At 45.0% G+C, this 23,576-nt stretch overlaps 1 long non-coding RNA gene across 2 annotated transcripts in view; it reads left to right on the forward strand.

The window, feature by feature from the left end:
* The window catches only part of LOC147026305 (uncharacterized), a 43,962-nt gene extending 20,817 nt beyond the window's left edge, over positions 1-23,145 (forward strand). The window contains exons 3-4 of one of the 2 annotated variants that reach the window (XR_015057915.1): positions 21,502-21,597; positions 22,040-23,145. This is a non-coding gene — a long non-coding RNA (uncharacterized LOC147026305). Of the gene's footprint in view, positions 1-21,501 lie in introns of both variants that reach the window. The other variant, XR_015057914.1, reaches the window with a different exon arrangement.
* The last annotated feature ends 431 nt before the right edge of the window (positions 23,146-23,576 follow it).

Raw genomic sequence — 23,576 nt, forward strand, 5'->3', positions numbered from 1 at the left:
CACCCTTCCCTTTCCAGAGAGGAACAACCAGGCCCCTCTTCCAGTCAGTTGGGATAATGCCTGTGTTCCAGGCAGAGCACAAAACTGCATGCTACGACACGAGTGCAGCATTTCCACCAGCCTTGAGAAGTTCGGCATGGATGCCACAGATCCCTGGAGCTTTGCCCCGTTTCAACTGGTTCACTGCAGCCCGTGTTTCCACAAGCATAGGTGGACCACAGTTGATTCGAGGGTCAGCAACAGGGATTGTAACACCCTTGACGTCCAACTTGACAGTTGGGGGATCAGCCTGGTACAACCGCTCAAAGTAACCGGCCCAGCGGGCCTTCACTTCAGACTCCTCTGTCAAGAGCTTACCACTCTCTGCTCGAACTGCAGTGCTGCGAGGGATGGGCTTGGATGAACGTAATGCGTGAATTCCCCTGTAAGCGGGACGAGAATCACCTGTCCACAGGTGATGCTCTACCCCCTCACAGATTCCTCGCACATAGGCCTCCTTGTCCACCCTCAGTGCACGTACAGTTTTACGCCTCAGCTCCCTGAACAGCTCAGCTCTGCCATTCAGCCTGGCCCTGCGACTCTGGTCAATGGTATCCAGTGTCCTTTGAGAGACAAAATTCTTCTTTGCCCTGCGGTGAGCTCCAAGGCATCCACCGGCAACATCAAGGACGGTGGTCTTGAAGGCGCTCCACAACTCTTCAGGACCCCCCAAAGCACCCAGACCCCCCAAGTGTCCACTCAGCCTGTTCGCAAACTCCTCAGCTACTCTCTCATCCCTGAGCTTGGCAACATCCAGCCTCGGCTGGGATGGTACCATTCTCCAGGATTTAAGGTGCAGCTTTAGAGTTGCTACAACAAGCCTGTGGTCAGTATTGAGGAACTGAGCACTCCGGTAGACCCTGCAGTTCTGGATCATCCTCCAACGACCGTCAATGAGGACATGGTCAATCTCCTTTGCCACACCGCCAGCGTTGGAATACCAAGTCCAGCGATGAGCTTGTGGGCGCTGAAACCATGAACCAGCCACCCTAAGTCCATGACTTCTTGCAAAGTCAAGGAACTTAGTGCTATTCTGGTTCATAGTTCCTGACCCATGGGGACCAACACACAACTCATAACCGTCCCTATCAGTTCCACTCGATGAATTGAAATCCCCCAAGACTAGAAGTGTATCTCGTCTGGGGCACTGATCAACCACAGACTCGAGTGTGGCGTAGAATGCATCCTTCACGGTGAGATCACTCGCCTCAGTCGGAGCATAAACAGAGACCAGGGAAATGACACCTAAGGAGTGACGAATCCTTAATCTCATAATACGCTCGTTGACTGGTGTTACCTCAATTATCATTGGGGTCAGCTTATTGGACACAGCTACAGCAACTCCTTGGGTATGGTAACCATCAGAGCGACCAGACCAATAGTAGGTGTCGCATCAATCGCAATCAAAAACATTTTTCCCTTGAACGGCCCAGCAAAATCCACATGGATCCTTTGCCAAGGTCTGTCTGGGACCGGCCATAGGCCCGACGCCTGCTTCGGGTTGTCGGCATCCGCTTGACAAGTAGCGCAATGCTTCATCATTCGCTCAATGTCTTTGTCTAACCCCGACCACCACAAAATGTTACGGGCGAGACTCTTGGTCTTAACGACGCCAAGGTGACTGGCATGCAGCTCCTCAAGACAACGTTGCCTGAACTTTGGGGGGACCACCATTCTCATTCCCCACAGAATACACCGCTGAGCCAACGACAGCTCCGACACTCTAGATGCGAATGGCTGAAATGCAGGTGTCGAAGGCAGATCGTTCCAATTCCCCGTAGAGATCGCCTGAACGACACGGCCGAGCAATGGGTCGTGGGATGACTCCACAGCCACCTGCTTCGCTGTGACCGGCCCACACTGAATTTGGCTCAGTGTAAACACATCAACCCGATCGGCTGACTCAGACGAAGCTGAGCCCTCCGTGCAAGGCAAGCACGAGAGACCGTCACAGTTGGCATGCTTCCCGGTGCTCCGGAACTGGATATCGTAGCTGTAGGCAGCAAGGAACAGACACCACCATTGTATTCGCGCGGCCGCTGCCACCGGCACCCCGCGCTTGGGTTCCAGGATGAATTGAAGTGGTTTGTGATCCATCTGCAATGTGAAATGCTGACCCAGCAGGTATTGATGAAACTTCCGCACTCCCCAGACGAGGCTGAGAGTCTCGCGCTCTATCTGGGCATATTCCCGCTCTGCCGCTGACAGGGTCCGGAATGCAAAACATATAGGTCACTCAGAACCATCGTCCATTCTATGGGACAACACCGCCCCGATGCCGTACGCGGAGCTGTCACATGCGAATAAGAGCGGACGTGCAGGCTCGTAGTGGAGGAGGACTGTATCTTCCGTGAGCAGTCGCTTGGCACGGTCGAACGCCGCCTAGTGGTCAGGCTTCCACACCCAGCGCTCGTCTTTCTTGAGCAGCCACGTCAACGGGGCCAGCTCCGAGCTGAGCTCGCGTACGAATCTTTGGTAATACTGCGCCATACCAATGAATGATCGCAGCTGCGTCTTGCCGCGGGGTGGTGGCATGTGCTGGATCTCCTCCACTTTCTGCGGGCCTTTCAACAGCCCCTCTGGCGTGATGATGTGCCCAAGGTATTCCAACCGTCGCTTGAAGAACGCGCACTTGTCACTGTTCAAGCGCAGGCTGCACGCCTCCAATTTTGTCAGCACCCGGGCAATGTTAGCCAGGTGCTCCTCCGCCGTTTTCCCTGCAATGAGTACGTTGTCCAGGTAGGTCTGAGCAGGCAGGCCGACGCACACCTGATCCACAAGGCTGGGGCAGAAGCAATCCCAAAACAGAGCCGGGTGTATCGATAAAGCCCCTGACATGTGTTGATTGTCAACAGGTCGCTGCTCCCGGGATCCATCTCTAGATGAAAATATGCATCACGTAGATCAAGCTTCGTAAAGTACTGACTCCCTGCCAACCGTGCATATATCTCATCAATCGATGGCAGCAGATACTGCTCCACGCTGAGCCCCGGGCTCCCGGCTTGGAGCACGCTCCACCATGGTATGGAAGTCCTCGCACAATCGGACGTCCCCATTCCGTTTCAGCACCGTGACGACTGGGGTGGCCCAGTTCGAGTACGGCACCCATTCGATCACTCCACAGGCCTCCAGTCTATCCAGCTCACCCTTGACCTTGTCCCGCAGGGCATACGGAACCGGTCTTGGTTTACGGAATCGAGGTACCACCCCCTCCTTCATGAATAGCTTGGCTTCATGCCCTTGAGTTTTCCAAGCTCGTCGCAAAACAACCCTTGATGCCTTTGCAGAATCTTCTCCAACTGATCCTCTAATCGGCTCGGAATGGGTTGTACAAGGTGAATGGCTGTCCAGTGTAGCCTGATGCGGGTCGGCCAGTCCCGGCCGAGGAGAGACGGACCCCTCCCCTGCACCACATAAAACTTGAGAGCGGCGTCCTGACTTTGGTAGACTACAGACACGTCTGCCATCCCAACCGGCATTATCTTCTCGCTGGTTTATGTGTACAGCGTGAGGTCTGACCTGATAAGCTTCAGACCGTTGAGTCTACGCGAAGTCTCTTCACCTATGATCGACACAGCCGCTCGTGTATCAATCTGAAACATGAACGGCATTTTGTTGACCTCGATTTCCACTGTCATCGGTCGTGTCGTCACAGGACCAACCGAAAAAAGACTCATCATTGGCTGCAGGTCCCACCCCGGGTCGTCGGGGTCACCGCACACAGGCTGCAGGTCTTGCCCCTGGCCGTCGAGATCGTCCTGCACATCGCCGCCCATGACCTTAATGGTGGCCAACGCCACCCAACACACACCCTTCAGATGGCCCACCTTGTGACAATGCAAACACACGCTGTTCTTATACGGGCACACACGCCGAAGGTGTCGACCTCCACACCCCCAACATGCTTGCGTGTTCACCTCGCCACCCGATCGGCTGCGTTGCGAAGGTGGGCCCCGGTCCGCGCCGAAGGTCGCTTGTGCCGCCTGAGGCGCCCGGGACATCGCGTGGACGCCCAGGTCACCTGCCATGGTTTGACCGGCAATGGCTCGTACATCCCTGAGGGTCCGTTCGACAGCCGACGCGGTTTCGACCGCCGTGCCGAACGTGATGTCCTCGAACTTCGCCCGCAGTATCGCCGAAACCATTTTCGGGTCTTGCAATCTGGAAATAAATCTGTCTTTGAGCCAAGTCGGCCGCTCATCCACCGTGAACTTGCAGGCCACAGACAGATGTTTCACCCTCGCGACAAAATCCGCGACGCGCTCCCCCGGGCTCTTCGCCAGGTGATCGAACTCGTATCGTGCTAGCTGTGGTGACTTCTCCGGCGCCGTGTGTGCCTTCATCTTCTGCACAATGTCACGGAACGACAGCCCGGCGTCTCTCGGCTTGTCAGGTGCAACCAGGTCACCTAACAGCCGGTAATTGTCTGGCGACAGCGACATAAGAAGGATCGACTTCTTCGTGCCCTCCTCACCTACGCCGTTCGCATCAAAATAGCATTCCAACTGCTCCGAAAACAGCTCAAAGTCATCGCCGATGAAAACCGGCACTTTGCCGTGGACGGTAATCCAATTACCCTACATCCCATCCATCGTCGCCAACTATTGTGTCCGAAGAGCAGACAGACAGACACAAGAGCAAGAAACAACTCTGCTTTATTGTATGAGCGGGAGCACACTGCGAAACCCCTAGCGGGCGGGTCATTATATAGAACCCAATCACATGACTACAAACATCCCAAAGCACCCACCCCCATACAGCACAATGGATTGTGTTCTGTAGTTTATTGGGGTCTGGTGTGAGTAATGTCAAAAACTCATGGTTGAATCATCCATTCCTCGGTCAGATGGATGCTTTCTGGAAAGGCTCACTGTGAACTTCACTGAGCCCCTTACATAGCTGTGCTTGGATTTAGAGAATAAAACAAAAGATAGAATCAGGCAGGGAGATGTTAATAATTGATGTTTCTATTTCATTGCACGTGTCCACTGTTACGTGCCCATTGATGTGACAATGGGATTTTACCTTCACCCATGGGGTTGGGTATGAATGTGTGCAAATAAGACGTTACTGATGAGATTGGATTAAACCATTTGACAGATGACAATGACAGCATAGTAATCTATAAAAATAAAATAATGAGAAATGCAACAACATTACCTTGAATCGTCACTGTTGACTTTGCTCTGCTATATCATTGAAAGCCTGACTCAGATAATTGAGGAACTGAATTAAAAATAAAGTCCAGTGGCCTGCAAAAGTATTCATCCCCAATAAATAATGCCACCTTTAGGTGACTTAGGAATTATGTTGAAAATTTTTTCCAAATTAACTTTTTCATTTGTAACTGAAGAGATCAAACTAAACACTTATAGTTGAAGTAGATCACCTGTCAGGAATACCTGGAAAGAAACATGTATAAATCAAAATTAACTTATTGCAAAAGTATTCAGCCCCATAGGTCAGTACTTGGTGGAAACACCTTTTGCAGCAATGACTGCTACGAGTCTTTTTGGGTCGGTCTCTACCAACTTTACACAGTGAGATTGGTGAAATCTTTGCCTGTTCTTCACGTAAAAATTGCTCGAGTTCTGCCAAGTTTGATGGGGATCGTCGATGGACTACAATCTTCAAGTCTCAATATAAATGGACAATAGGGTTCAAGTCAGCACTTTGACTGGGCCACTCAAGAACATTTTTTTTTCTTATTCAGACACTCCAATGTGGCTTTAGCTTTGTGCTTCGGATCATTGTCCTGCTGAAATGTGAATCTCTTACCCAGTTTCAGATTCATGGCCGACTCAAATAAGTTGTAATCAAGGATTCTCCTGTAGTTTGCATTGTCCCTTCTATCCTGACAAGCTTGCCAGTCCCTGCTGATGAAAAACAGCCCCATAACATGATGCTGCCACCACCATGCTTGGCAGTAGGGATGGTGTTGACTGGGTGATGTGCAGTGTTAGGTTTGTGCCAAACATCGCACTTTGAATTTAGACCAAAAAGTTCAATTTGTCTCATCTGACCACAAAACGTTTCTCCACATGCCTACAGTATCATTAAGATGCTTTTTCACAAACTCCATACGAGTTTTCGAGGTCATTTTCAGTGATGGCTTCTTTCTTGTCACCTGTCCATAGAGTCCAGCTTTGTGAAGGGAACGGGATATTGTTGATTGATAAACACTGACCCACATCTTGGATATAGAGCCTTGCAGAGTTTCCAACATCATAGTTGGATTTACAGTGACATCCCAAACCAGTTTCCTGCTTGCCTGGCTGCTGAGTTTGGATGGGTGGTATGATACGTCTTACAATTCGTAATTATGAATTTCCCCGTACTCAAAGAGATAATCAGTGACTTTGAAATCTTCTTATAACCCTCTCCTGAATGGAGCTTCTCCACCACTTTATGTGACTTTGGAAAGCTCCCTGGTCTTCATGTTTGCCTTGTTGGTTGACCAAAAGAGTTTCATCTTAAAACTCCTTAGATAAGTGGGGGAGCTTGATTTCTCAGTTAAACCACTGATTACATACAGGTGAAACCTATTACACTGATTTTGTAACCTTTCAAACATAATTTGCTCATGAAGTGATTTAGGGTTAATTTGGCAAAGGGGTTTGAATACTTATGCAAGTAAGAATCATCTGATTTTCTCTATTGATCAAACTTATTCACATTTTATCTGCATTTTTATCTTCATCACTTTGAAGTAGTTTGTGAATACTCTATATATTAAGTTTGATTGGAATGTATCATGAAATAAGCTGAGATGGCATTAAAATGTGAAAACTTTTGAGGGAGGTGAATACTTTTGCAGGCCACTGTATGTAAACAGCAGCAGAGTCAGAGTTAGATTTCAATATTATCCAACATATTACTATCAGCGAGTTAGTTTGCATCAGTGATCAGTCTTTTTATTCTTAAACATTTTCATCATTTTACACCACCAGATAATAAAGCAATCGTTGTTAAACACTTTCATTGAATTTATGCCAAAATTTGGGGCAATACTTTGAGCAGAATTTACCTGTTAGGAATGAACTATCAAACGGAAGGGTGGGTGACACGCCACTTCAACTGGCAGAGTGCCCAATCAACACTCCGGCAATTGTATTTCAGTAACAACCATAAAGTACTACGATAAGTATAGCTGGAGTCAGGAAATCGAGACCACAATTCCATTTAATGCAATAAATAGAAGTAAACAAAGGCAGCATGGAGTGGATCCTGCATTAGGATAAGACGTCTAACTACAGTGACGTAGTTTATAAATTTCCAGTTTGGATGGAAAATGCCAATTTTCTGGTCAACTGGCCTAATTAAATATTAAAGAAATATGCACATTATCTGATCAAAAGGCATAGAATAGTCCGTTCCAGTTGTGATAATTGCCCACTTGTCTGATTTGATAAAGATATAAAATGTGACAATACAATGAACATCATCAATAGACAATGGATGACAAGTCGGGGCACAGTCTTACTTTTATTTCAGTTAATCATATTATAGAGGAAGGTGGAGACACAACCTATTTTCATATTTTCATGACATCATATATTGTTTCTGCTCTGATGTTCACCTTTCTTTTTAAACAAAGTTAACATGACAGTTTTTGAGAGGACTTCGTTTTCGTTCGTATGTAGCACAAGGCTGTGGGGTAACATCTTCGGCTAAAGGCATGGCTGTGCCACTGATGCAATGCTGTCTGCTGATTGGGGCAGGAATTTGGAATTTGATCAGGGTGTCGGAAACTGCTCGCCTACTCTTTGCGAAGGACAAGGTGGGATCTTTAATATCCAGCAACGAATGCTAGCAGGTGGGATATTCCCGTTGAACATCCATCCGGGGGATGGCACATACATATGTGAATCACCCTGCCTGTGAAACACCGAGATGACAGTTTATAGCTGGATCAAGATTCTAACACACACTAAACAGTTTAGAGACGAGTGTGTGTACCTCTAAGCCATCTTGTCAGCCCTTTTGTGAGGGTTAGGGTTATTTGGCATTCCCCCTTTCTCCTTCTGCCTTTTCTTCTTTTTTTTTTAATGTCGTCTTAATCAATTCTGTGCTCTCGCTCTTCCACGAGCCTTGACTATGTGTACAAAATAAACAAATAAAAACCGAGTGAATGAGTATTACAAGGAGTACACAACCCTAACAGCTCTAATATATGCACATGCACACACACACACACACACACACACACACACACACACACACACACACACACACACACACACACACACACACACACACACACACACACACACACACACACACACACACACACACACAGTTCCGTTATGGTAATACAGTGTATGTACGTACACACGTATAAAATACATAAAAACGACAAACACAAAGATTTACCTTTAAATAGAGTTCTTTAGTAAACATACACCTCCCGGATTCAAAGATATAACAATCCAAAGTGCCCACAATGCTGGCACATGCTTTTCACAGCCCAAACCAACATGAAGTAACTCTGAAAACGATGTCGATGGAGGTTTTTGTTTGTTTTATGAATGAATGTCGAAGTGACAGGTAGATGATGAAAACACATCGCACAAAAAGTTAAGTGAAGTGATGTCGTCTAAAAATGAAATTGCACAACACTTTCAGCCAGCTTGGCACCACCTTAGCGACCGCCCGCCATCGCGAAGCTTGGTAGATGTCAGAAATGTATGCGATATATATATATATATATATATATATATATATATATATATATATATATATATATATATATATATATATATATTGTATCAATGTCGAAGTGACGGGTCGTATCATGGAAAAATGTACAAAAAGGGGAAACTTCATGGAAAATAATCCAGTGGCAATCACAAAACCATCATATTAAACATACGCCTCGGGAAGACGCCTGAAATGTCAAATATGTCCGAATTGTCTAGCTATGATGAACAGGCATTCGATAATTATATGAGTGAGGAAAGTGATAAAAAAACATCTTTATCATTAAGAAATCGTTGCAGCCTGTTCCAAGTCAGTGCATGGTTGAGCAAGCCAAAAAACATGGCGGCTTCAGACCCCAGTGATGTTACCTAGAAAACGCCTTAAGACCCCAGAGAACGAGGTGACCGAGCATCGCTTGATGAAGGATATAATCAAATAAGGCCATTAATTATCTTCAAAAGGGATTGTTAATTAACCCAAACACCCAATTTTCACTCCTGCACTTCCTTGGGATTTTCTTAGTGTGCATGCAAAGTTTCAGGCTCCTAGGTTTTATGGTTTTGGAGTTACGCAGGAGACATAATGATTGATTGACTGACTGACACACTCTCATGTTTATCACTGTCGACTGCAAACCGTGTTGTCTGTCTGTGCGATTGTCTGTCTCCTGTTTACGGTGGCCGCTTCCTGTGCTGCATTTGTAAAAGTACTGATGGGTTATTTTGTATTTTCATTTCACCTTTCTTGAAGCAATATGTCAGCCACTTTATTGTCCCTTTCAGTGATGTTTAAATCACCATAAACATCTGGTTTAAAGTAGATTTAATACAGATCTTCATGGAGTCACACAAAATTTAAAATAGCTATATTTTGCAAACCTTTTCAGACAAATCCAACCTCTACCGCCCGATGTTGCACTGTTGTAGCATCATTTTTCCTTTTGTTTTGTAATATTTGACTTCCAGTTTCGGCATTTTGCGCGTGCGTGATGAAATGTGAGCTGTCCTTTCCAACTCACAAAAGCTGAGCTTTCTGACTGAATTAGTCATCTTTTTGTTGTTGTGTCCTTGTCTCGGTGTTTTATGCTTTATGGCATGCAATGTTTCATGTAAATTTGTTCATCGCTTTGTGCTTTTCATTTCGTATTGTCAAGTCCTGAACTTCAACAACTGATTGGGATTTGAACTCAGGATCCTAGGATCCCAAGCCCACCACCCTAACCATGAAGCCAACATCAGGCATAATTAATGGTTCACACACATGATGTCGTTGGTCACGTGGTTTGGCAGCCATATTGGATTTACCCTAATACCTGTTAAAATCTTCTCCAGAACGGCTGGACAAATCGATGGGAAACGTCACACAAGTGTTCCCCAAGCTATGGTTGTACAAGTTTGTTTAGGAATAATTGATAGGTTGCAAGGTTTGGCAGCCATATTAGACTGAAGAAAAATATTAAATAATATTTCCTCTGGAACTGCTTAATCAATCGACGTGAAACTTCAGATTTATGATCTAGTGGTGATGCGGAATGCATGTTTTAAATTTCAACTTGATCCGATACATGGTTTGGCAGCCAGAATTATTTATTTTTTTGATATAGTTTGTTTTTGTTTTTTGTATTTTAATATATTGTTACGAATTTGCGCCCGCCGGCGTGTGAACTGCCGCTTTAGCCAATGGCGGCCGTCTCGCCCACCGGACGGACAATTCAGTCGCGACTTTCCGGAACAATGCCGAAAACTAGTCACGGTTGTGCTCCAAGCGCACACCACGGCCTAGTCAACACTCTACCCGCGCGCGACAGGGTCAATCGCCGAATTATCGATATACCTAAGTATTCGTGCGGGCAGACTACCGAGAGACCGTACCTCAATGAAGGCCTGCTCGGACATGAACCGCTTAAGCGGTTTGTTCCGTTCTGGGATAACCGAGCGGTGTATTATCGCCAGGCCTCGTTGGACCCGATTCTATTATCGGCTATTTAAAAGCCCGCTAAATTCCAAGAGCAATACGGCGGTTCAATGGGGAAAGAGGACACAACGAACGGGTTAACATTCACACAAGGACATTTATTTATAAAACGACACATATGCAGTCATGCATTCAGGTATGCAAAACACTAACATGCACGTAAACAGAAAAGCAATGGAAATGGCGGGAAGGCACAAGACACGGGCAAGGAAAAGCATTACAACCATCTATTATTATTATTATTCACAAGCACTTACACAGTTCTACTTGTGGGACACGGCGCCACAACATTCACACAAATAAAAGCAAGGAAAAGACCCCATCAAAGACAAGGGGGTCAGACTGGGCCCGTAGGCCTTTATTACGTGGAGCTTGGCGGACCGAAGGAGTTCCACGAGACCGTTGCCGGTTACCTCCACCCTCGTGGTGCCTCGATGGGGCGGCCCGCGACGCTCCTTCCCCACGGAAGCTAGCGTAACGGCGGTTGCGCCCAGGCCTTGCCAAGCGGCCGGGTGAGTCGGGCCTCAGCCGACGACGCGCTGAGAGGAACGAACAGGTTTTGATGCTCTTTCAAAGTTGATGCTCTTTGTAAGAACCCGTCCATTCCTCAGCGACGCTCGGACTGTCCCGAAGCCCGATCACCTCAGACCGTTTGGCGCTGGCTGGCGAGCTCTCTCTGGCTCTCCCCACACGAACGCGCAGGTCTGCGCGGCACAGCAGGCTCAGCCACGCTCTCCGTCTCGCGTGTCCTCCGCTCCCCTGGACTTCGCCCCCGCCTGTGTTCTCCCGACTCCAGACTTCAGCAACTGACTCCACCGACCGCCTCCAGACTGACGACTGAACTGGCGCTCTGCGCGGCCATTCATAGGGCTCGAGAGACGAGATCTGACCTCCGCTCTCTGACCTCTGACCTCCACAGGCCCCACCCCTTTTTCGAACGCGATCCGAACTCCGACGTGAAGCCTCCACAGAGCGGACGTGTGCGAAACCACCCAAACTTGCTAGGAGAGCGGACGTGCGCGAAATCACCGTCACTGGCGTCAACTAAGAAACCCCCGCGTCTGTTTGCAGCGACGCTGTTCACTGGGGACTCGCCGCGGCTGGCGCAAAGATGGCGGCGTTTGCGGAGATGAAGGTGAGGCAATGTTATTCGGGTTGGGGAGATGCGGTTTAGGAGATGGTGGGGAGATGTCGTCGTTATGAAGGCGGTGTGGAGAGAGTGGTTGGTGGTTGACGTGGTGGTTGGTGGGTTGCGTGGAGAAGGTGGTTGGTGGGTGGCATGGAGAATGTGGTTGGTGGGTGGCGTGGTGGTTGGTGGGTGGTGTGGAGAAGGTGGTTGGTGGATGGCGTGGAGAAGATGGTTGGTCATTGGCGTTGTGGTTGGTCCAAAATAATGTTAGTAAAGAAAAACGGCCCGGGTGACACGAATTTTTCCCATTAAACAACGGTGGGGAAATCTAACTGAACACGGACTTGTCGGCAAAACTGAACTAAGGACCTTTATGGTGTTCTGCGAATTTCCACAGCCGTAGCAATATATATATATATATATATATATATATATATATATATATATATATATATATATATATATATATTTATATATTTTGAATAAAGCTCACTTGGCTGTGCCTGGTGGATGGGTTTGAGGGTGGAGGAGTAGCAGCTGAAATGCGAATCCTATCCAGGTTCCTCTTGATGACTTCATCTTTGTGTTTGCTTGTTCAGGTTCCTTCTGATGACTTAATGCAGGACTGTCCCTATTTGGTCTTCCATTTGATTTGAATTTCATTTATTTTAATCCCAATCTGAATTCAATTGAATAATAATAAAAAAGACATCATGGTTCAGGTTCAGTTGGCCAATCAAAGTGGGACGTCTTGGTTCCCGGTCATCCCTGTCAGCAGTTATAAAGTGGCAGTTATAATTATGTCTCTTAGTAATTATGCAACACACCAGTACACAAACGCCACACAAAATACACCACACAAAAGCAATCCTGGCAAGGGTCTGCAATCTCTGGTTGCTCTTTTTCTTGTTTCTATTGAATTTCCTTCTACTACTGGTTCTACCCTCCCTCCCCCCCCTCTTTTATACAAACGGTATCTATGTTAAACATCAATGTTACATCTTATTCAATTTTATTTGTTGTTAAGAATTAATTTCAAACCTTGTATTTCTTTTATTCATCTCCACCACAATGTCCCTTCTTCTTCTTCAAAATGACTTTTTCTGAGGTTTTTGTCTGCTCTGTTCCTCATCCACAAACTTCTCAACCACCGCTGCACCATCACCCCTGCTCATACAGCGCAGCATATCTCCATGCATTTAACAACCATTCAAATCTCCCATCCCATGATCTTTATCTCCATCTGTCAAAGTTGGGAATATGGAATGGTGAAAAGCATCCACCCCTTCAAAGCTTCATGTTCCCCTTCTCTGCCTCCCTCCTCGCCCCACCCTCTCAATACTTCCCCTCACCCACCCCCTAAATGCTTCCCTCTCATCTGACCCTCTAAAACCTTCCCCACATCCCACCCCACACACATTATCTTTCAGCCACACCTCACACACTCAAAACCTTCCCCTGCACCCACACACTTAAACCTTCCAATTTACCCGACACACTCAAACTTTCCCCTGCACGCTTTGCACTCAAACCTCCCCCCCCCCACCTCTCACACTCAAACCTTCTCCCACACCCGACACACTCAAACCTTCCAATGCACCCCACAGGTCTCACACCGTCCACCATAAATCCTCTTCTGGTGAAACTACCTAAATCCAGGATCACTGCACTCACCTCCGCTCATTTATTCCTTTTTTTCCCCACCTGTGGAATCAACTTCCACATCTTTTTCAATCTCATTCTTCCCTCCAGGTCTTTTAGACAGCTGTTCACCACTATCTCATCTCAAATCGTCCCCAATCCAAAACCATGATCTTTTCTACCCTCGGTAACCCCACACCAATCCCTCCTTCCAATTTTCCAGTTTTCCCTCCTTGGAGTTTCCTTCTGTGTCCATCTTGTCCACCCCATGCATGTGTGTTTTGCATCCTGGTTTTGTCTGTTACTTCCTAATCCATTGAGTGTACTAGCTCTTTCACGAACCTTGACTATGTATACCAAAAAAAGTGAATATGCCTTAGCTTTAAAGGGGTTTTGAGAAGTTTTACCCAGGCTGAAGCATAAGCCCTGCAAGAAGATGTGTCTGCAGTTAGAAGGTGGTCCCAAAAATGTCAGCTCCCATTTAATGACAATAATTGCAAAGTGGTCCACTATGGGAGGAGCAACCATAAGTTGGCCTCCACCATAGGAAATGATTCGGGCATAAGTGAAATAAAAAAAAACAAGAACGAAGAAAGAGGTTTGGGTGTTTTGTTTGACACAAGTTTGTCATTCAACTCTCATGCTGCATAAGTATGTCGAGAGGAGTGCAAATATGAAACTCGGAATAAGCAAAAGGTCAGTGTCAGCATTGGTTGGGAGAGAAAGGACTGCTCCAATTGTATAAAACCACAGTGAGACCAACTCTTGAATATTGCGACTCAAGTCCAATGGTGAAGAATCACTTTAACAATTCTCGTAGTCTGATCCGGATCTTCACCAAAATCTAATCAATTCGTCCTTGTCATACACCGAACCTGCCCACAAAATTTCATCCGGATGCGTCCAAAAGTTTTTGAGACATCCTGTACACAAACAGACAGAAAGGGGTGAAAACATAACCTCCTTCAACCAATTCAAGTCAGCACAGGAGAAGCACTGAGCCAACCATCCATTGAAAGACAGTCCTCATTAACGAGGCTTCGGTGGAGTAACGAGGAGCAAATAAGCATTGCTTCACGTCTCAAGATCCAGGAAGGTGCAGGTTCGAATTCCTCAGCACGTTATCAATGTTTGAAGAAACTAATTTGAAGTCCTGGGTAACACGAACACACGTGCAAATATTACATGGTTTACTCCACAAAGCTTCAATGGTGCTCACATGCCACACATTGTCACTTGATATAAGTTGTTAATAAACTCAAATTCAGCCATTTGGGGCAAATACTCAAGTCCCTTATTTGATGTGCCATACGTTCATTCACCTTGGTATATTTATTTGGAGAATATTTCAATTATTTAATTAATCCTTGCAGTAATATCGTTTCGCTTATGATTTATCATTTGGGAGCTATGAAAGAGGATTGTGCCTGTTTCGGTTATGAAAAAAAAAACAAGCTCAAATGAGCTAAGATCCTCGTCCTCTTAATGATGACGTCATAAAAACGAATATGACATCATTGTGATGCATCAGGTTTGCGATGAATTGTCTGTGCTAATGCCCGGCTTGATTTGCGCAAACAAAATTGAAACAGCTTGCCTAGTTTCGGAGATAATGGTATATGCGATTTCCATTAGCGGCGATTTTATGACGTCAACCTTTTTTTCTAGGAAGAATTTCCAAAATCGGAGATGGTTACTGCCTGCGCGTGGGCTTTCTGCATATACACGGCAAGTTTCACAAAGATCCGATGAAAACTCTGGGTTGTAAAACAAAAAATGTCAAAAATTAGGAATGACGTCATAAAAATTGATATGACGTCATAGTGATGTATCAAATGTGCGGTAATTAATCTCTGCTAATGACCTGTTCGATTCCCGCAAACATAATTAAAAAAGCTTGCTTAGTTTCGGAGATAATTCTTTAGGCGATTCCCATTAGCGGAGATATTTTGACGTCATAACTTTTTTTCTAGGGGGAATTTTCAAAATCGGAGATGGTTACTGTCTGAACAGGGTATTTTTACATATATATGCCAAGTTTCAGGAAGTTTCGATGAAAACTGTAGGCTGTGAAACAAAAAAGTCCACACGAAGAAGATGAAGAACAACAACGTGAGTAAGACTTGGGGATCCTCCACTTGGATCTAAAAATGTCCACAAGAACAACAACGTGAGTAAGACTTGGAGATCCTCCACGAGGATCTAATAACATCTGTGATGGTATTTGGAATACTCTCGCCAAGAGCATCGTGCAGGGATCGATAACGTCCACTGATTAATGCCAACAGGTGGACACCCGGCTTAAGATGACAGAACACCATAATTTGGTCGTGTTTTTCATTTATAATCTCGGGCCAAGGATCAAACTGAGTCTAGACAGAATAATCCTGTTGGGCCCAACAAGTTGTGTAAACGCGAATAAATAACTCCCATTGATTCGAAGAGCCTCGGCGACTCCTCGCTCCTTGTGTTCGAGGATGCCTACCATTTAAACGAGATTGAACTCGGTTCCTCATGGGTACACGGCCAGAGCCAGGAGCTGCTGCAACTGATGGAAGCAAGTGGGTATGCCATTTAATACTTGCTGTTATTAACGTACTCTTTAACGTCACGTGTAAACACCTGATAAAGGCTCCGTGGGTGAGATGCATGGTTGTGGCTCACTCTGAGAATCAAAACAGAGCGTTTGCACCTGAGATTTCCAAACCTCGAATTATGGTGAGTTGTTGAACAAGTTCCGAGCAGTAATTAACTTTCCTATTTGGCCATGGGAGGCCGTCCGACCCGGCTCCAGACACAAATTGGGGGTGCTGGAGACATCATGCGGATCGGCGATAATGCAGCCAACTAGCCGAGAAACGCAGTTACATAAATGTCATTCCGACTTTCCATTATGGTCAATTAGCCACAGTTTGCAAACATTTCTTGGAGCAGAGATGTAGAATAACGAGCGTGGGAGAAGAGAGTGATCGGATAAGTGTGCACGCGTGCGTGCGTGCCTGTGGGATCTGTACGTATACCGTGAGCCGTGCTTCTTTCGGGTGAACAGCGTGAATAGAAGCGCAGCCAACGAACGGAGCGAACTTGGTAAAAAGGTAGTGAGGTGGGGTGCACTCCAGCTGACAGTCACATGGCCGTAGCTTGATTCCTTCAATAAATCATTTTGTGACTTTTTTTTTTTAGCTGTTTGTAGTCCTTTTTAGATCAACATTTTTTTTTTCTGCACAGGTGAGCTTTCCAATTCACCTTGGATCCTACCTCCTGATCCCACTTTTGAAAATGCTGGTTACGTGCCAGCGTGGGATGTATAGAGGTGGCTCATTCCGGTGGGAACTGCAGCCAATTAGGGTGTAAGACATAGTGGCAAAATACACTTTTCTCTAAAAGCTGGAAGGGATGGTGAAATACTATTGCATGGTAACGGAAGACCTGAGTTGGCTTTTGAGTGCGCCCAGCCTGCTGTTTGAAAGGAGACGTCACAAACCTGTCAGGCGACGAGCCTGCGGGGTGCTCTCAAAGCACGCCCCTCGCTGAACATTTCTGCCGAGTATGAGGACGGCCCAACGCTGCATTATTCAGGCTAATTAAATGGTCAGAACGGCTGGTGGGCCCCAGCATTTTATCCTCTGGCTTCCCAAGTCGGCGGCGGCAGAACAGAGGAAGATTTAATGATCTGATTACAAAGGCAGAATCGGTGCTGTCTCCACCGGCGCCAGGCAGTCGAGGATACGTTTCTGGCCTTTCCCTGTGGTCCCTGAAGATGGGGGATGAAATAATGGAGATGCAAGCTTGTTCTGTGGGTGCAGCTCGATGGAGCAATCAGCAGCGTTTGCAAAACATAATGAAGCACCGTGGACCGGTAGCCAGCGTGAAACGTGGCAAACAATATCCAAACAGTGTTCACGGGCAAGTCCGAGGAGAAATTCCGCATGGAATCAAATCCGAGGTCACAAAAAAAAAAAATGCACTATATTACAAGGAACCCAACCCTTTCCGTCAGTCTGACATAATACTTTCCAGAAACATTAGTGTGCATTATCTTTACACACGATGGTCATATCACAAACGATCAATGTGGTTATTGAACGCACTGGCACAGTCTCCTTTATGGAGCTTGAAGCGGGATATTCAATTTTGTTTATGAAAATATATCCTGCAATTCCTTTTTCCGATTGTGCCAGTATTTTTCGTTGATTGATTCCAATTTTGACTTGATCGTGCGTCTCAACTCGGTTCTTTTCCATTGTGCGGGTATGAGGATCGTTGCGATGTTGTGACAACTCCATTCGTTATGAGCTGCAACTCAACAAAGTGCAAATGACTCTGCATCCTTGACCCACACTTACGCAGTCTCCTTTACCTGAAATGTATGACTTATTTTGCAGGCCTCAAATGTACGACCTCTTTTTTTTTTCCATGAAATGTATACAATCCGAACCTGATAGTGGCCCAGAATTAATCTCAAAGGCATGTCTTGAACCGTCTTATTGATAAAGGTGTAAAGAACCAACGTCATGACAATCTTCGTTGGAATAAAGTTCAATGAGGAATAATTATTTTTTTAACCAGGAAATACCACCCGTCGCTTCGCTGATGGGAATACTAAGAGAGGGGAGAGGGGAGGGGACACATATATATATATATATATATATATATATATATATATATATATATATATATATGTGGAGAGAGAGAGAGAGACAAGGAGGGGAGGAGAGAGCGAGGAGGGGGAGAGAAAGCACCATGAGTGGAAGGGAAGGGAAGGCAGCGTGAGGGGAAGGGGAAGCAGCATACAAGGGCGAAAGTGCTTTCAATCGTCGAGTGTGAAAGCGAACTTGTTGCTGGTGCAGACTTTTCTCAAGTGTCTTTGAATCTGCATTCTCAACCGTCACTCATAGCTACTCTCTCTGGTGTTTGGTCTTCATATTTTTTAGCATATTGGACGTATTACAGTGATGAACAAGGTCGATTAACAAAGTGAGCATGCAACTTTTGGACTTTCTTCTTTAACCTTCCCAAAATAGTTCCAAACTGCACTTCTGGACCTTTATCTTTATGAGTTGATGTATTGCCCATCCATCCATCAGCAAAGCAATTAGCACGCTTTATCAGCCAATTTGAAATGCCTTGCTATTCATTTTACTGGAACATGCCCAACAGAGATGAAAAAAAATTCCTCCCCTGAAAAACGCTTCTTTCTGTGAAGTAGGAATTGCTCAGAGTTGATGTTGATTCCGGTTCACTTCTCAATTCCTTTTGATTCCATGGTTGGAATCAAGTACTTTGGAATTGATCAGCCTCCCCCCCCCCCCTATTAAGCTATCAATCAAGCATTCCAATGAAATGGTTGATAAGGAACGGCTGGCTGGGTCAAACTAAACACCGTCCAGAGACTTCCAGAGATGACTGGAGTATAGCACAATGTGTGAATTGGACAAATGAACACTTTTTTATATATTTTTTAGCAATCGGAATTGCTGCTAAGTTCAATTCCCCAGTTAAATTTTGAAATTCAGTTCGGGTTAAGAGTGTTTGGAGTTTATTGCATTTTAGCTGGGGATTGATGTTTTTTTTGGGGGCGGGGGTTGGGAGGAGGTAAGCGTGAGGTGAGGAGAAGGGAGATGTGTGGTGGAACGTTAAATACGATTCATACTGTCTCATCAAAGTGATTCTGCGTAGAATAACAGTGAAGAAGGAAGCGTCATACTCTAAACACCGTCCAGACATGACCACCACCTGTACATGTCCAGAGACGCCCATCATCCAGAGATGACCACCGTCTGGACACGACCGAGATGACCACCGTCCGGATATGTCCAGAAAGAAACATTGGAGACTACCTCCTCCCGGAGATGACCACCGTCCAGAGACGACCACCGTCTGAAGATGACCCTCCATCCGAACACAACCACTGTCTGGAGACAACCACCGTCCGGAGTATCAAATAATGTGCGAATACAACTCACTGGAGATGACCTCTTTAATCTCTTAACCTGAATCGAATTTCAAAATTTCAAGTGTGGAATTGACCTTAGCAGAAGTTCCGACTGATAAAAAGTGTTAATTTGTCCAATTTGCACATTGTTTGACACTGGATGTCTCCTGACAGTGTTTAATATGACCGCACTGGCTTGGCAAGCGATTAGCGATGGGTTATTACCAGGGGTTCACACAATTTTTTTGAATTAGGTTCTTCAATGAGTACCAGCAGAAATGTCTTAGTACTCACGGGAAAAAAAAATTTCAGCTTCGAGCGCACACTTGTCTGCTTTCCCAATCGTCACTCCAATTTTTAATGTGACTCTCAGCTTTGTATGCATCTTACTCTTCCGTTAGTGGTCTCTCAGAACGTTCACTCCAGACGAGACACTCGCAAATCACTCTTTTTTTTTTTCATTCTGGACGCTCCTGAGCCTCCGCTTCTTCCTCTTTCTAGCTAGTGCGTTCTCCTTGGATCTATTTTTTTATCTTAAAAATTATAAACTTACAATATTGCTGATAAATTATATTGTTATAATTTATATACTTGATTTTGAACACTTAAATTTTGAAATCACTGTAAATCAATTGCCATAATTATCAGGGAACGATCTTACCAACACTAACTGAGAAAACCCATCTTCTTCCTCTTCAGTCGCGTGTTCTCCTCAAATCTGTCATTTTAATAAAAAAATTTAACCTTATAAGTTACAAATTATAATAGAACTGATGATATCGTAATTTATAAACTTAATTTTGTACACTTAAATTTTGAAATCGCAGTATATCAGAATTATCATGGAAGAATCTTATCTACACTAGATGAGAAAACCTTCAGAGCCTGGTGTTGGCTTTGTGGTTAGGGTGGCTGCTTGGGATCCTAGGGTCCTGAGTTCAAGCCCTGTTGGCTGCTGAATGAATGCACCGGGGGGTTGACTCAGCCTGTCATCCTTCTGTGGTCGGCGAAATGATTACCAGTTCCAGTGTGTGTACTGGTAGAGGGGCACTGCATCAGCGACACAGTCGCGCTTCAAGAAATGATTGATACCCCAGCAGCTAAAGCTGCCATACGGCCACCACCAGAAAACCTTCCATCAGAAGCCGCTGTTGTATTGGAATTCTCTTCAAATTTCTGAGCATTGTTGAAGGACGCATTTAGTTGTTTTTTTTTACCACGCTTGAGTACCTGAGTACCAGTTATGTGAACCGCTGGTTAAAACAAACATCACCCGTAAACACCCTGGAATGTCAAACAATGTCAATTCTGCAGTTTAAATTTCGAAATTCAGCTGAGGTTTAGAGATTTTAGAGTTTATGGCATGTGGAAATGAAATAAAGCCATGAACACTGGTGTCTCCAGGCGTTTATAAGCATTGCGAAGTATATAGCGATTTGAATGTATGATGGATGACGACGATAAGGTATTCCATAAAGTGAGGAATGTGAAAAAATAATTAATGAGCGTTTTATTTCTAAGAAACCGTTGCGGCCTGTTCCATGTCAAGGCACTGTTGAGCAGGCCAAAGAAAATGGCGAATTAAGACCCCAGAAATCTGACAGAGGGCTGACGAAGGATGATGCCTTGATAAAGATAATTAAATAAGGCCATTAATTATCTTAAAAAGGGGAATTTTAATTAACCCAAACACCCAATTTTCATTCATGCATTACCTTGGAGTTCTCTTGGTATGTATGCAAATTTTCAGGCCACTAGGTTTCATCGTTTTGGAGTTATGGAGAACACACAAACTTACACACACACACACACACACACACACACACACACACACACACACACACACACACACACACACACACACACACACACACACACACACACACACACACACACACACACACACACACACACACTAATTTTTTTAATATGATTAAAGGACTAAACACAATTTTTTGGGGGTCTTTGTAACATTAAAGGGATAGTCTAGACTCCAGAGGTATGTGCTCTCGTTTTGAGCTATCTTGCCTGAGTTTGAATCCCAAACCACCTAAAGGCTGTTGTCCTGGTTTTTCGCATGCAGGGTGATATGTCAGTGTGCACCGCTGACCGGAGGGATGTGAATTTAGAGGAGCAGTCCAGAAGCACTGATTGTTGATAGACGTTAAAGGCAAAGGAGGTAAGTCATCTCTGGCACCCTCTACAAATTAATGCCCTGACTGACTGCTTGGGAAGGCAATGAATAACCACCCAGCATAACCCTTACCAGAAACTGCTGTGGCAGCACCGACGCTCAGTGGCATGGTATGCACTGATGATGATGATGGGACTAAACAAAACACATTTTTGTATTCACTGTTTTTATAATTTTATGGTTGGGTTTCCAATTGTTTTCAACACCACAGCAGTTGTTTAACATGTCACAAATTGCTCACAAGTCATGGAAGTTAGTTCAGTCAAACATACTGTACAGTATGCCATTGCTCCTATTTCAGTAGTTTTTATTTTCTTTTTTTTAACCTTGAACTTCAAGTAAGACATCTAGTCTGCAAGGATGTGCTGCATCTAAATAATCCTCCAGTTCCTGACGTTTAATGGTGACACATCTTTCTTGCCTCCAGGAACAGCAGCTTAAGAGGACACTTTCCCTGTTACATTTAAGGTGTATGGCTGTCAGATTATCAGAGACCCAAAAGCATTAAGCTTTTTTTTAAAATTCCCATCTGCACCCAATCGATGTTGTGGAATTAGCCATCCGTCCATGAAGTGCTGAAAGGGAATGTCCGCCCAGGCATCACCTTGGTGCCAGGTCACAGTCCACCCACTCACACCTTTCAGTCGGTCTGACAGCAGCCACTCGCTGTCGTAGATGAGCTGCGTGCATTCTCATGCTTGGACGTGTGTTCAGTGGAGACTCTTCCAGGGCTGTCAGAAGAGGTTGAGCTTTCTTCCATACCTGCAGCAGGTTTTCTGAAACTCCATTCCTTTGTCCTCCTTCACCCCTTGGGTATTCATTCAATCAGTTCCTTTTCTGGTTTGAAGGTGGCTTTGAAAATTCCACTCTTTCTTGTCACGTTCGATTTACCATTGGATATTTTTGCTTTTATGTCATCCTCTGCAGTTAGCCGGGCACTTTGCAGTTTACTTTTGATAAATTAAAGGTGGCTATTGAGGATTGTAGTAAACCTTGCACACAGACATGTAGTAGAATTTTTAGCTAGGTGTTTCTGTGAACATTAAGGAGAAGCATGTGAGAGGTATTATGGCCTAACCTTTAAATTACAAACAATAAGTTGTAGAATTTGGATGAAAATATTGTCTACATCTGGGAAATGTGTCTGCTTAATGTTTAGAAAAGGTCCATGAAAGTTTTACAGTTCAGGCTAAAATAATGAATTATTGTCACCTTAGTAAGATTATTTAACATAGTCAACTCTCACTCAGATGGCTGGCAGGATAGCCTAGGCCCTAGAGGTATGAGCACTCCCCTCTGGGCTGTCTAGCCTGGGTTGGAATTTCGACCTAACTATGAACCATCACCCTGTTGTTTCGCATGCAGGACGAGGCATCAATGTGTGTGACATCTCTTGGTGGTATGTTAAACTAGGGACCCTTCTGCCAGCATTAGTTGTTGCTTGTGGATGTTAAAAAATTTCACGGTGTCTTTCAATGAAGAGTCGGTGAGTTATTACCGGCATCCTGAACAAATTGCAACAAATATGAAATAAACGCCCTGAAACTTGAACTTCTTGTGTAACTTATCATAATAAAAGCCATGTACCAAGTTTCATTTTAATATGTTCGAGGTTATAGGAAAAAAAAGTCTGAAAAACTGCAGGTGGGACGGATGGACAGACGGACGGACGGACGGAAAGCAAACCGATAGTCCCCTCCAGTGAAACTGGTGAGGGACTAAGGTTGGGTATAACACTGGCATATTCAACACCAAACCTGGATTTATTTTTTCTACGACCTATAAAGGATATTTTATTTCACTTGAACACTGTAGAACACAAATTGCCTTTTTACACTTTCAAAATCCTTCTGTTAGCAGTACAGTCAAACCCTGACATTTGTAGGGGATACATTCCTGAAAAATACCGTGATTGTCGAATCCGCAAGTGTTGAGGCATTGCTTCAATGGGAAAAAGGGAGATA

The sequence above is a fragment of the Eptatretus burgeri genome, chromosome 5 (genome assembly GCF_056783735.1).
Source record: "Eptatretus burgeri isolate ZD-2024b chromosome 5, Ebu_testis_v1, whole genome shotgun sequence".
In the NCBI taxonomy this organism is placed as follows: Eukaryota; Metazoa; Chordata; class Myxini; order Myxiniformes; family Myxinidae; genus Eptatretus; species Eptatretus burgeri.